Source organism: Moschus berezovskii, chromosome 9, assembly GCF_049115385.1.
Source record: "Moschus berezovskii isolate FMDL1 chromosome 9, NW_MosBer_1.0, whole genome shotgun sequence".
NCBI lineage: Eukaryota > Metazoa > Chordata > Mammalia > Artiodactyla > Moschidae > Moschus > Moschus berezovskii.
Genome location: NC_142468.1, coordinates 101,544,829 through 101,555,750, shown reverse-complemented (window position 1 = coordinate 101,555,750; position 10,922 = coordinate 101,544,829). Strand labels below are relative to the sequence as shown.

The 10,922-nt window shown below is 35.8% G+C and overlaps 1 pseudogene; it reads left to right on the top strand.

Annotated features, from left to right (window-relative positions):
- Positions 1-5,605: 5,605 nt before the first annotated feature.
- Positions 5,606-6,649, top strand: LOC148776723 (olfactory receptor 4K15-like; annotated as a pseudogene).
- Positions 6,650-10,922: the final 4,273 nt, after the last annotated feature.

Sequence of the window (10,922 nt, the reverse complement as noted above, 5' to 3'; positions counted from 1 at the left end):
TATCAACTGAATCAAACAGTAATTCTTCGAGAGCTCTTTCAACCAATCTATAAATTTAAGATGTCGGACTAGTTGACTTTAGTGTCCACACTAATTTCAAAATTCTATGTTATAATAAGGAATTCCTTTCTTTATCATTTTATATTTTGTCCTTTCTCCCCAAGGAGGGGAACATCATAGCTTCACTTAGCTATAGTTTCCCTAAAAGCTTGAACTAAAAAGTTTAAATTTCTGGAAATTACTCAAAGTTTTTTTTTACTAAAATCTACTCAGCATGATAAAGTGTTTCTATTATAAAAGAACTTCCCCTGCCTTACCTTGAAACCAAGTACATGGATCTTCTAGAGCTATTAACATACCAAGATGGTACACTGTTGTGTAGTACACAGAGGCAAAAAAATGGCTCCTCATCAATTTTTGACACCCCCAATGGCCCTGTTCTAAAACTCTCCTGAAGCAGAATGGACTAGCTAGCAAAACTACTCATGGCTCTTCTTTCCACCATGATAAATTTTTTCCAATAGGACAAAGTATTTCCATGAATCCTCCTGTTTTGTCCATTTGTGAATCCTCAAGATGATGTACTGTAATTCTTGTGAGCAAACAAACTCTCATGCAATCAGCTCTAATGAAGGTAATTTCTGTTATTACAAGTCTCTGTGTCCCATGATCACTACAATCTAGTGACGCCAAATCACTAATTAGCTTCTCACACTTGTGGTGGTTTTTCTTATATCTATGTGTTGAGGACAATGATACTTCAAAGTGTAAATGGTGAAGACTGAAGTCTGTAAAGACATGGGTTCAGTGCATTTGCCCCCATCCAATGGATCCTGAAGAATGTTGGTTTTTTCCTGGTAGGTACAAATATTTTTGTACCTAGAGGCACAAAATAGAGGCTATTTTAGAGGCTAGGCACTAGAAGAGTGCTGTTTTTCCTCAGCCTTCTAATTCAGTTAGAACAGAAAACAAAGAGAAGCAATCATACTCTACTCTTTCAGTCTTGGATTATTCTATGTCCATTTTGCTTATTATTGTTGTCCTATATCTGAAAAGTAATAGACAGCTGTATTTCTTTACTAAAACCAGGATGGATTTCTTTTTTGATTGAATATGCTTTTATTTTAATACAACATTTTGTAATAATTTTTATAATGGAACTAACACATTCTGGGGATTATGCTTTCAAAAGGCAGAGAATTAGAGAATCATAAAGATTAGGAGGAAGAGTTCTTATCCATTTTTGAAAAGAAATGGTGCACCTTCATAGTGGCAGATTGCCTAAAATTGCAGTTATTTAGTGAGAGGTAGAGTCAGAACATTGAAGAAGGAAATGGCAACCCACTCCAGTGTTCTTGCCTGGAGAATCCCAGGGACGGGGGAGCCTGATGGGCTTCCATCTATGGGGTCACACAGAGTCGGACACGACTGAAGTGACTTAGCAGCAGCAGCAGAGTCAGAACATAAATTTCAGTGACTCAGGCTATAACTTCTTGTATAGTCCATGATATCTTTAGACATCACCTGCTGATTTGGGTTTTAGGCTATTTTAAAGCTTATAATTTAGAATGGCTTTTGTTGATTCATGACAAAGAAATACCAATGTAAATAAATTATGAAAATCAAAATATCCTGCTGAATATATGCCCTACTTGTGAAAAGAGAAGATATGTCCTATATGACTACTGTATTTTAGACTCTTACTACTATTATGATAAATTTACTACATGGTAAATTCATTATTTCACAAAATAATATTCAAGTATTATTTGAATATTTGATTCAAGTATTTAATGATTATATATCTCTGAGAAGCAGGGGGAAAGTTACCTACACTTTGAATCAAGAGAAAGTAAGATAAGGGGAAGAAAAAGCCTAAATATTTCCTAAACATGGTTCTGATAAATGACACTATATTCTTGATATTTCAATATTTTTACAGACCCAAAATCATATAAAAACCACTGTCATTGGTGATGCTTCCTAAAAATATTCTTGCTAATTAAAAACAAAGTTTATATGAAATTGTAGATTAAGTTCACTCAGAGCCTCCCCTTGAGAACAGTGTTTGAATCCCTCAAAAATTTCATCTATTCTCAGGACCTGTCAGATGAGGTTAAGTTGAAAGAAAGCATTCTCCTAGAATATGTGGGTAAGTAATTCTATACTTAAAGCTTCAGTGGAGACTAAACACTAATTCTCTTCATGTATGCTTATTGATATTTAATTGGTTTTAATTTCTGGAGGTCTTTGAAAGTCATTTATGCTAAATTCTTTGCAAAATTGTAAAATAGCAGGGTTTTTTGGGGGGAGGGGAGGCATTTCTTCCTTTTTACCTCTTGCTTTGTCTTTTAGATTCCGGACTGCTCCAAATACTCCCTGTTACTTAAGTTCTGCGTTAGGACACAGCATGCAGGTTGATGTCCCCTTAAACAGCCCATCCTGTCTACAAGCATCTCGAGTCTATTTCCTACTTATTTAAAAATAAACGTCTTTATAACTCATTTCTTCAAGGCCAGGTCTGTTTTCTTAGAAGATGTAGAAGTAACAACTAAATCTGATCCATGAATTAATAGCTATCGATTATAAGCTTTCTCCACACTTTTCACTTCATCTTAGGTAAATGAAAGCATTTTGTCAGTATCCTTTTGAAGATGACACACAAGCTTTGTCTCCACAGAGTTGGTTAAATCTCTGATCTGGATTTACATGGAGAAGGTAAAGGCAGCGGAAATGTGGGAAAGCTTGTAAAAGATGTATCTCTGACTGGTAAGAGTTTGGTGGCCTCTGTAAACTATACTCAATTATTTCACTTCATCTACCGGTATTAAGTTCTGAGATAGAAGTATTGGAGAAATAATTATTTGATAGAATTTCATATAGAAGGGGACTGAGGGTCACCTAGTAAATCTTATATGCATGTTAATTTATCTTTAATTATTATAAGAAATGAAAAATTGGTGTTTACATGAACACATCTACTAATTGGAACTCATTCTTAAATGAGACAGATAACACCATCTTTACCAGTAAAATAATCTGAAAATAGTAATAATTATTTATTCTGGTCTGAAACAATACATTATTCAGAACATTTGCATATATTTAATCATTACAATTGATTAAAGATGTGTCACTGATGTCATTGGTTAAGAAACATTTTCAATGTCTCCTTGAGAGCAACATCATTTTCTATATTTGATATTTGAGGATATTTGAACCCTGAAAGACTAAATGTTCAGAGTCATATAGCTGCCCAATGACAACTGTTTTACTCTAACAGCTTTATGTTTCTATTAGTGCAGTAGTTTTATTAGATGTAAAAAGACAGTCCAATTCCTCTAAAAAGGAGTGAAGGGAAATGAGGATTCAGCATCTTCTCTAAATGAAAAAAGGGATTATAAATATTAATAAATGAGCTTTGGGGAGGCAAGTTATAAACCTAAGTGATCTATCACCAGCTCATGGCACAGAGCCCTGGGGAAAATGGACAGTTATGTACTTAGAGAATAAATGAACTAAAGAAGAATGAACTTTATTAGAAGTAAAGGATTTATACTTAGACTAATTAATTCAGTTTCTTTTGCTCACCACTTTGATCTTGTATACTAAACTCAGATGTTGATTGAATCAGTTCTACCAGTATTCTATCTGGAAAGCAGTATCCTTTCTTTTCCTGGGAACCCCAATAAGCCAATGACAGTGAAGAATACAAGAATGCAAATGACTCAATGGGAGAGTGACTCTTAGGATGACTGTCTCACATAATAGATTTTATTCTAAAGATGTCAGAATGTCTTCTCACAATGACTCCTGTTGTCCCTTTCTGTTCTAGCACCAAAAGATCTCCCTTGGAAGCTCCCTGTGCTTAAGACTTTGCTTTTTCTGATAGGGCAGATATGAACCCTTATTTGCTGGTTTTGTTAGATATTAAGTCTTGCCCTGTATCTAAGGATTCAGTATAGGATTCATGTCAGGGGTGTAAGAGTCAGGGTGTTTTCCAGGGAGGATACATCAGGGTGGGTTCCTGGAGTTGACTTGCTAATACGAAACTCCGCAGAAATGATGAGGAGGGGAGAATGGCACTGAAGAGAATGTGGTGGCTCCTTAAATATAAAGTTGTTTCTATGTGTAATTACTGGCCACCTGTTTTGACTTCAACCTCTGCTAGTTAGCTTTTTGAACAGCCTGGGATCATATTTTTATATAATCTGAGATAAAATGTGAATTAATTCTTTGGTAGATTTTCTAGAGAATTAGAGATTTGAAATATACAGGTGAGTCCCTGAACTTGGTTCCTGGGGGTTGAAATTATTCATTATATACCCTGTCTTTATGTGTAAACATTCCAGTGAAACTCAAAGGATACTAGGCAATTTTTAATTATAATCTAAGAAGACATTAATTTAAAAAATTGCAGATGAGTAGAAATCAGTAAAAGATACTCTTTCCTAAGGTCTAATTTAGATCCAGAGAAAGGTTCTTCAAAATCATATGCTTCATTACATTTAATCACACAACTTTTCCAAGTTTTTTTAAAGTTAAAATAGCATAAAAGGGAGAAAGTTCTGATAGAATAGAAAATAACTGAATAGAAAAGAAAAAAACAATTTTCCTATGATACAAATTTCTTACTGACTACTTTCATGCAATACAATTTTTAAGCCTTGCCAAATCAAATAAAATATCAATCATAATTCAATAATATGTCTACATTACTAACACCAATGGCTGAGTTTAAAAAGCTTAATATCTTTGGGGAATAAACTGGGAGGAACTAACACTATATTCTTTCATATGATAGAACTGCATGAAGAGATGAATCACAGCTCTAGGAAGACTTACAATAGACTCTGGATCTTTAAGTTTTGCTGTGGTTTTGCATTTTAGTTGAGATAATTTGCAACTCAATAGGGAAAGGAATAAGATTTAATTATTCAAGGCAATGAGTTCCTATGAACTCTCTCACATAATGTAATGCCATCTTTTCTTCTCCTATTTAATTTTTTGAATATATATCACATACACTCAAAAGCACATGGAGCAGAAATATGTATCTTGATACATTTTCACAAAGTGAATACTCCTATGTAACTATCAACCACATCAAGAAACAGAACATCACCAGCAGTTCAGAAGGCCCTTCCTATCCTTTCTGTCCCCAATTTCCCTTTAAGGATAATCATTATTGAAGCTTTTTCAACCCTAGAGATTAGTTTTACCTATTTTTGAAATTTATTTCAAAAGGTTAGCACAGTATACACCTCTTTGTATCTAACTGTCTTGGTCAACATTAAGTCTGTGAAAATATCTTCCTTTGTGTTAGCAGTTCAAAAAGGATTTATGTTCTTTACTGCAGAAAAATGATTTAGTCTCTGTAGATTCTTAGACTGGATTTCTGTAATGTCAAAAAAATTTCAGATACTCAATTTCATTTTTAAGTTAGTTTATTCCATTTGTTAAATTGATGTAATCGGATATGCCAGGTGGTTGAACATCTCTCCCCTCCATCCTTCTTGAATAGTGTTGTCATGCTCTCTATATGATCTTTGATGATATGTGAAAATTTAGATACAAATATAAATAGAAACTAGAGTCCTAGGGTATGAAGCAGAACTGGGAAATCAAACCCATGCTCAGTTCACTGATTGCTATCTGTTTCTCTCACATTCAGGTGACTAAAGAGAAGTCCTTTCCAAAGTCAATGAATGAGACAAATCACTCTCAGGTGACTGAATTTGTGTTGCTGGGACTCTCTAATTCCCAGGAGCTCCAACCTTTCTTGTTTCTCATATTTTCACTACTCTACCTAGCAATACTGCTGGGCAATTTTCTCATCATCCTCACTGTGACCTCAGATTCCCGCCTTCATACCCCCATGTACTTTCTGCTCGCAAACCTCTCTTTTATAGATATATGTGTTGCCTCCTTTGCTACCCCCAAAATGATTGCAGACTTTTTGGTTGAACGCAAGACTATTTCTTTTGATGCTTGTCTGGCCCAGATTTTTTTTGTTCATCTTTTCACTGGCAGCGAGATGGTGATTCTTGTATCCATGGCTTATGATCGTTATGTTGCTATATGCAAACCTCTTCACTATATGACAATCATGAGCCGCCGTGTATGTATTATTCTTGTACTCATCTCCTGGTGTGTGGGTTTCGTCCATACTACTAGCCAGCTGGCATTTACTGTTAACTTGCCTTTTTGTGGGCCTAATCAAGTGGATAGCTTTTTCTGTGACCTCCCTCTGGTGACTAAGTTGGCCTGCATTGACACTTATGTTGTCAGCCTACTAATTGTTGCAGACAGTGGCTTTCTTTCTTTGAGTTCCTTCCTCCTGTTGGTTCTTTCCTACACTGTGATACTCATCACAGTTAGGAGCCACTCCTCTGCTAGCATGGCCAAGGCCCGCTCCACACTGACTGCTCATGTCACTGCGGTCACACTCTTCTTTGGACCATGCATCTTCATCTAGGTGTGGCCCTTCAGCAGTTATTCAGTTGACAAAGTCCTTGCAGTGTTCTATACCATCTTTACTCCCATTTTAAACCCTGTTATCTATACTCTAAGGAATAAAGAAATGAAGGCAGCTATGTCAAAACTGAAGAGTCGCTATCTGAAGTCTGGCCAGGTTCTGCAGTCATAAGAAATATCGTATTTCTGGAAACAAAGTAAATTCACAGGACTGTTAACACTGTAGCTGTGTCTCTACATATTTACAGATGGAATCACTGTCACGTTCAGTTCAGTTCAGTTCAGTCGCTCAGTCGTGTCTGACTCTCCGCGACCCCATGAATCACAGCAGGCCAGGCCTCCCTCTCCATCACCAACTCCCGGAGTTCACTCAAACTCATGTCCACAGAGTCGGTGATGCCATCCAGCCATCTCATTCTCGGTAGTCCCCTTCTCCTACGAATGGAATCACTGTCATGTTAAAACCAATCATTTTAACCAGTGGGAAGCATTGATTAAGTTGAAGTAAAGGTTAATGGTGATAATGAAAAATACAAGAAACCTTAGCAATTTTCGTCTTTTCTTCTTTCTATTATGTTTATTGTCTTTTTGACATCCTTTCCTCCTTAATTTTTAAAATTTAAATTTGTTTTAAGATAAAGAGCTACTGATGTGATATCAACGGTACAATATCTTTAACTTTATAAACTGTAAATACATGGGGCCTTCTTTGGTTGGAAAAGTATTGTTTATACCACAACGAACAGAATTATTTTTACTGTGTATAAATAAGGCAATGCACTGTTTTACAACAACTTTTCAAAATTGGAAGAATAGTGACGTGAACTTTCTGTTTTGCCATTTTATGTTCACTCTCCTGCAATAGCAGGAGAATATTGTGAATACTGTTCCGAGTCATTTGTTTGGTGACTTATCATTGGATTATTAGTTTTCAAGGGGTTCCTCCACCAGCTCCATTTTTCCTTGTAAACTTCCCTGCCATTTGGGTCATATGAATTCCAATTAAATGGAAGTATTCACAAGATACAAGGTCATTATGGGATTCACTAGCAAGATCAAATAGATGAGCATCAATGATAACTCTAAGGGTTCTGGAGGAAAATTTTGTACTCTACAACTGAGCACCATCCACCATTTGGAAAGCAGATCGTAGAACCCTATCAGGATTTATTCTGAATTAAGTTCCTGACCATGATTTAACAAGTGACTATGTGACTAGGATTTCCCACCATTTAAAAAAATCACAATTTCTATCATTCACTAGTTTTACATCAATGTCCATTATATGCCATTCTCCATAGAGAAGGCAGTTAAGGTCTGGGGAAAGGGTAATCTATTAGCCCACTTTGGTTCTGTATCCCCCCAGTACTTACATAACAGAGACATGAATCAGCTGGAATTTAGGTTATGGATCAGATGGTAAAGGATCTCCCTGGAATGAGGATACCTGGGTTCTATCCCTGGTTTGGGAAGATCTCCTGGAGAAGCAAATGGATATCCACTCCAGTATTCTTGCCTGGAGAATTCCACGGACAGGGGACCCTGGCAGGCTACAGTCTATGGGTTTGCAAAGAGCTGGACACAACTAAGCAACCAACATATACTCTGAATCTTTGGATTCCCTTTCATGAAGGCTTTTTGACTACAACTACTCTTAAAACTTTACCTGTAAGTAGAAGAGATTGATATTGAGAACTTGCCAATCAGTTCCTCCTCCACAGGTGGTAGTAAATTGTCTTTACAGGAATGAAATTTTACTCTAGATATGAATTTTCTCTCTCTGCTTGTAGTTCTTCTTCCAAGATCACTATCCAAGGCCTCAGAAAGGGTCTGATTTATGTATTTAGGATTCTACAAAGATTACCTGTGCAACAGATTTTACTCTGACAAATATTGTAGCAATAGACACAAGACCATGAGATCAATTTTCCTGAACAATTCCAGGCTCAAAGAACAATTGAACGTACAATCAGATGCCCAGAAAAGAGTCTAGCATTATGATTATACCTACTTGGAAACAATGAACTTTAACATATGATATATGCATTGAGTGCTGAGTGCTCAGTCATGTCTGACTTAGCAACCCCATGGACTGTAGCCCATGAGACTCCTCTGTCCATGGGATTTCCCAGGCAAGAATACTGGAATGGGTTGCCATTGCCTTCTCCAAGGGATCGTACTAACCTAGGGGTCAAATCCATATCACCTGCATTGTCAGGTAGTTGTTTTTTTTACCAATGAGCCACCAGGGAACCTGTATGCACTGAACTAGCAGTTAATTGTAACATTGTGTTATCAACTTTCAATATACAGTTTTGAAAAATATAGAGTAGAAATAAGAATGTTCCTCTTTCCACCATTCTTAGTGACCTATTTATGAATTTTTTGCTTCTTGCCACTGCAATTCCAGGCTTTGCTATACTGAAGATTCTGATTGCCAGAAGAACAACACTAATGAGAAATACACTATGATTTCCACTGAGCCAAATCTTTGCCAACTGCTTGACCACATTGGGATTTTCATGTTAATAGACAAGCAGCCCAAAAAGGGGGAGTCACTGCATTAACTAGAATAGATGACATAGTTAATACGTGGAGCTAAATAATGTCAGTAAGTTCAGTCTCTCAGTCATGTCTGATTCCTTGTGACCCCTTGGACTGAGGCATTCCAGGTTTCCCTGTCCATCACTAATTGCCAGAGCTTAAACTCATCATTAACTGCTCAAACTCATGTTAATAATGCAGACTGCAAAAACATATCACAGTAAGACATAGAAGAAAAACCTATGAGAAGTTAATTAATGATCAGGCTACCACTATAGGAACTGAGCCTTGATCTTCCTTAGAAGCCCTTGATGAACCACATGTCCCAGTACCATGATGTTTTGATTACTATAGCTTTGTAATATAAGAAAGGGGAGGGAAATTTATTGAAAGAAATAATGACAGAAAATGTCCCAAATATGAGAAGGAAAATGAACATCCATTTCCATGATACCTAAAGAACCGAAATAAGTTGAACATCAAGACATCTTCACTAACATATATTATAATCAAATTGTCAAAAGTTAAAGACAGAGGGAATGTTGAGAATGGCAAGAGAAAAGATACTCAAGACATAAAAGGGAATTCTTATAAGTCTATATGCAGATTCCTCTGCAGAAACATTGCAGACCAGGAAATAGTGAGACGATCTATTCAGAATACCTGAGAGAGAAAAGCTTCCAGTCAAGCTGAGGACCTTATCCCTGACCATCTTGCTGAATGTCACTCCACTCCACATTTATGTATTTGCTCAGCCTCAGCATACATGCAAGTCAGTTTTAGAATTAGTAATATATACTCCCTGAGAAACAACTTTACCAAATATAGTACAGTGCTAATGTATAATTATTTTTAACTTAAACTTTCAGGTTAAAATTGGAATGCTCCAGTTACGTAGGGTGGTTCCTTTTCCCCCTTCCTCCTTCAGTGCAGTTATGTCATACATTTCTAATAGACTTAGAGCTGTTTTTCAGATTCTGAATTCTAGGAGGGATGCCCGTACAACCTGGTTGATGTTCTGCTTGTTTGCTTATTTGTTTATGCTTGCTACTAAAATTAAACACTTATTTACATGTCTATGAGTTTTGAAAAATACATAAGTTCATTTATCCATCAGACTTGTAACATACAGAACAGTCTGAGGGCCACTTTTAATGTAAAACAATCAAGACATAAAGAAAAGAATAGGGAAAAAATTTTAAATGCATTTACATTTCCTTCCATAGATATCAAATGTTTTTATTGTACCATAGCTGCTTCAGATCTTTAAAAGTATATGTAATATCACTGATCCAGTTGAAAAAAGTTTCATCTTACTTCCTGACTATTTCTCTTATCTTCCATTCAAATACTACTCAGAATTTGGTGTTTATCACTTCCTTGGATGTTTTGGAACATTTATTGTCCATAATTATTTAAGCCTGTGAAATCATTTAAATTGTGTCATTTCATTTTTAAACTTTCTTAGTGTTCATATATAAAATTCAATTTTAATTGTTGGCAGTATGCCATTGTGTTAAAATATTATATTTTTTTAATTTCCCCATTTATAAATACTTAGATTATCCTCTTATTTGAAAATATTTTAACATACGACATTGTGCATGTATCCTCATGCATGTAAAACTTTTACTAGAGTATACAGAAAGCTGAGTTTGCTGAATGGTACAGAATCCCATCTTCCATTCTTTAAAAATGACCAGTTATAAATTACAGCAGAATCTCTGAAGACAGTCAGGGATGGAACACATATAAAATATCTAAAATATGGTCTAATAGACTACAGGCATATTTGTCCAGGAAATAGAAGATTTGTCATGGAGAAAAAATGAAAGCATCTTCAAATATTTGAAGTACAAATATGTTGAAGGAGGAGATTTCTTCAACTATAGGTGGTAGAA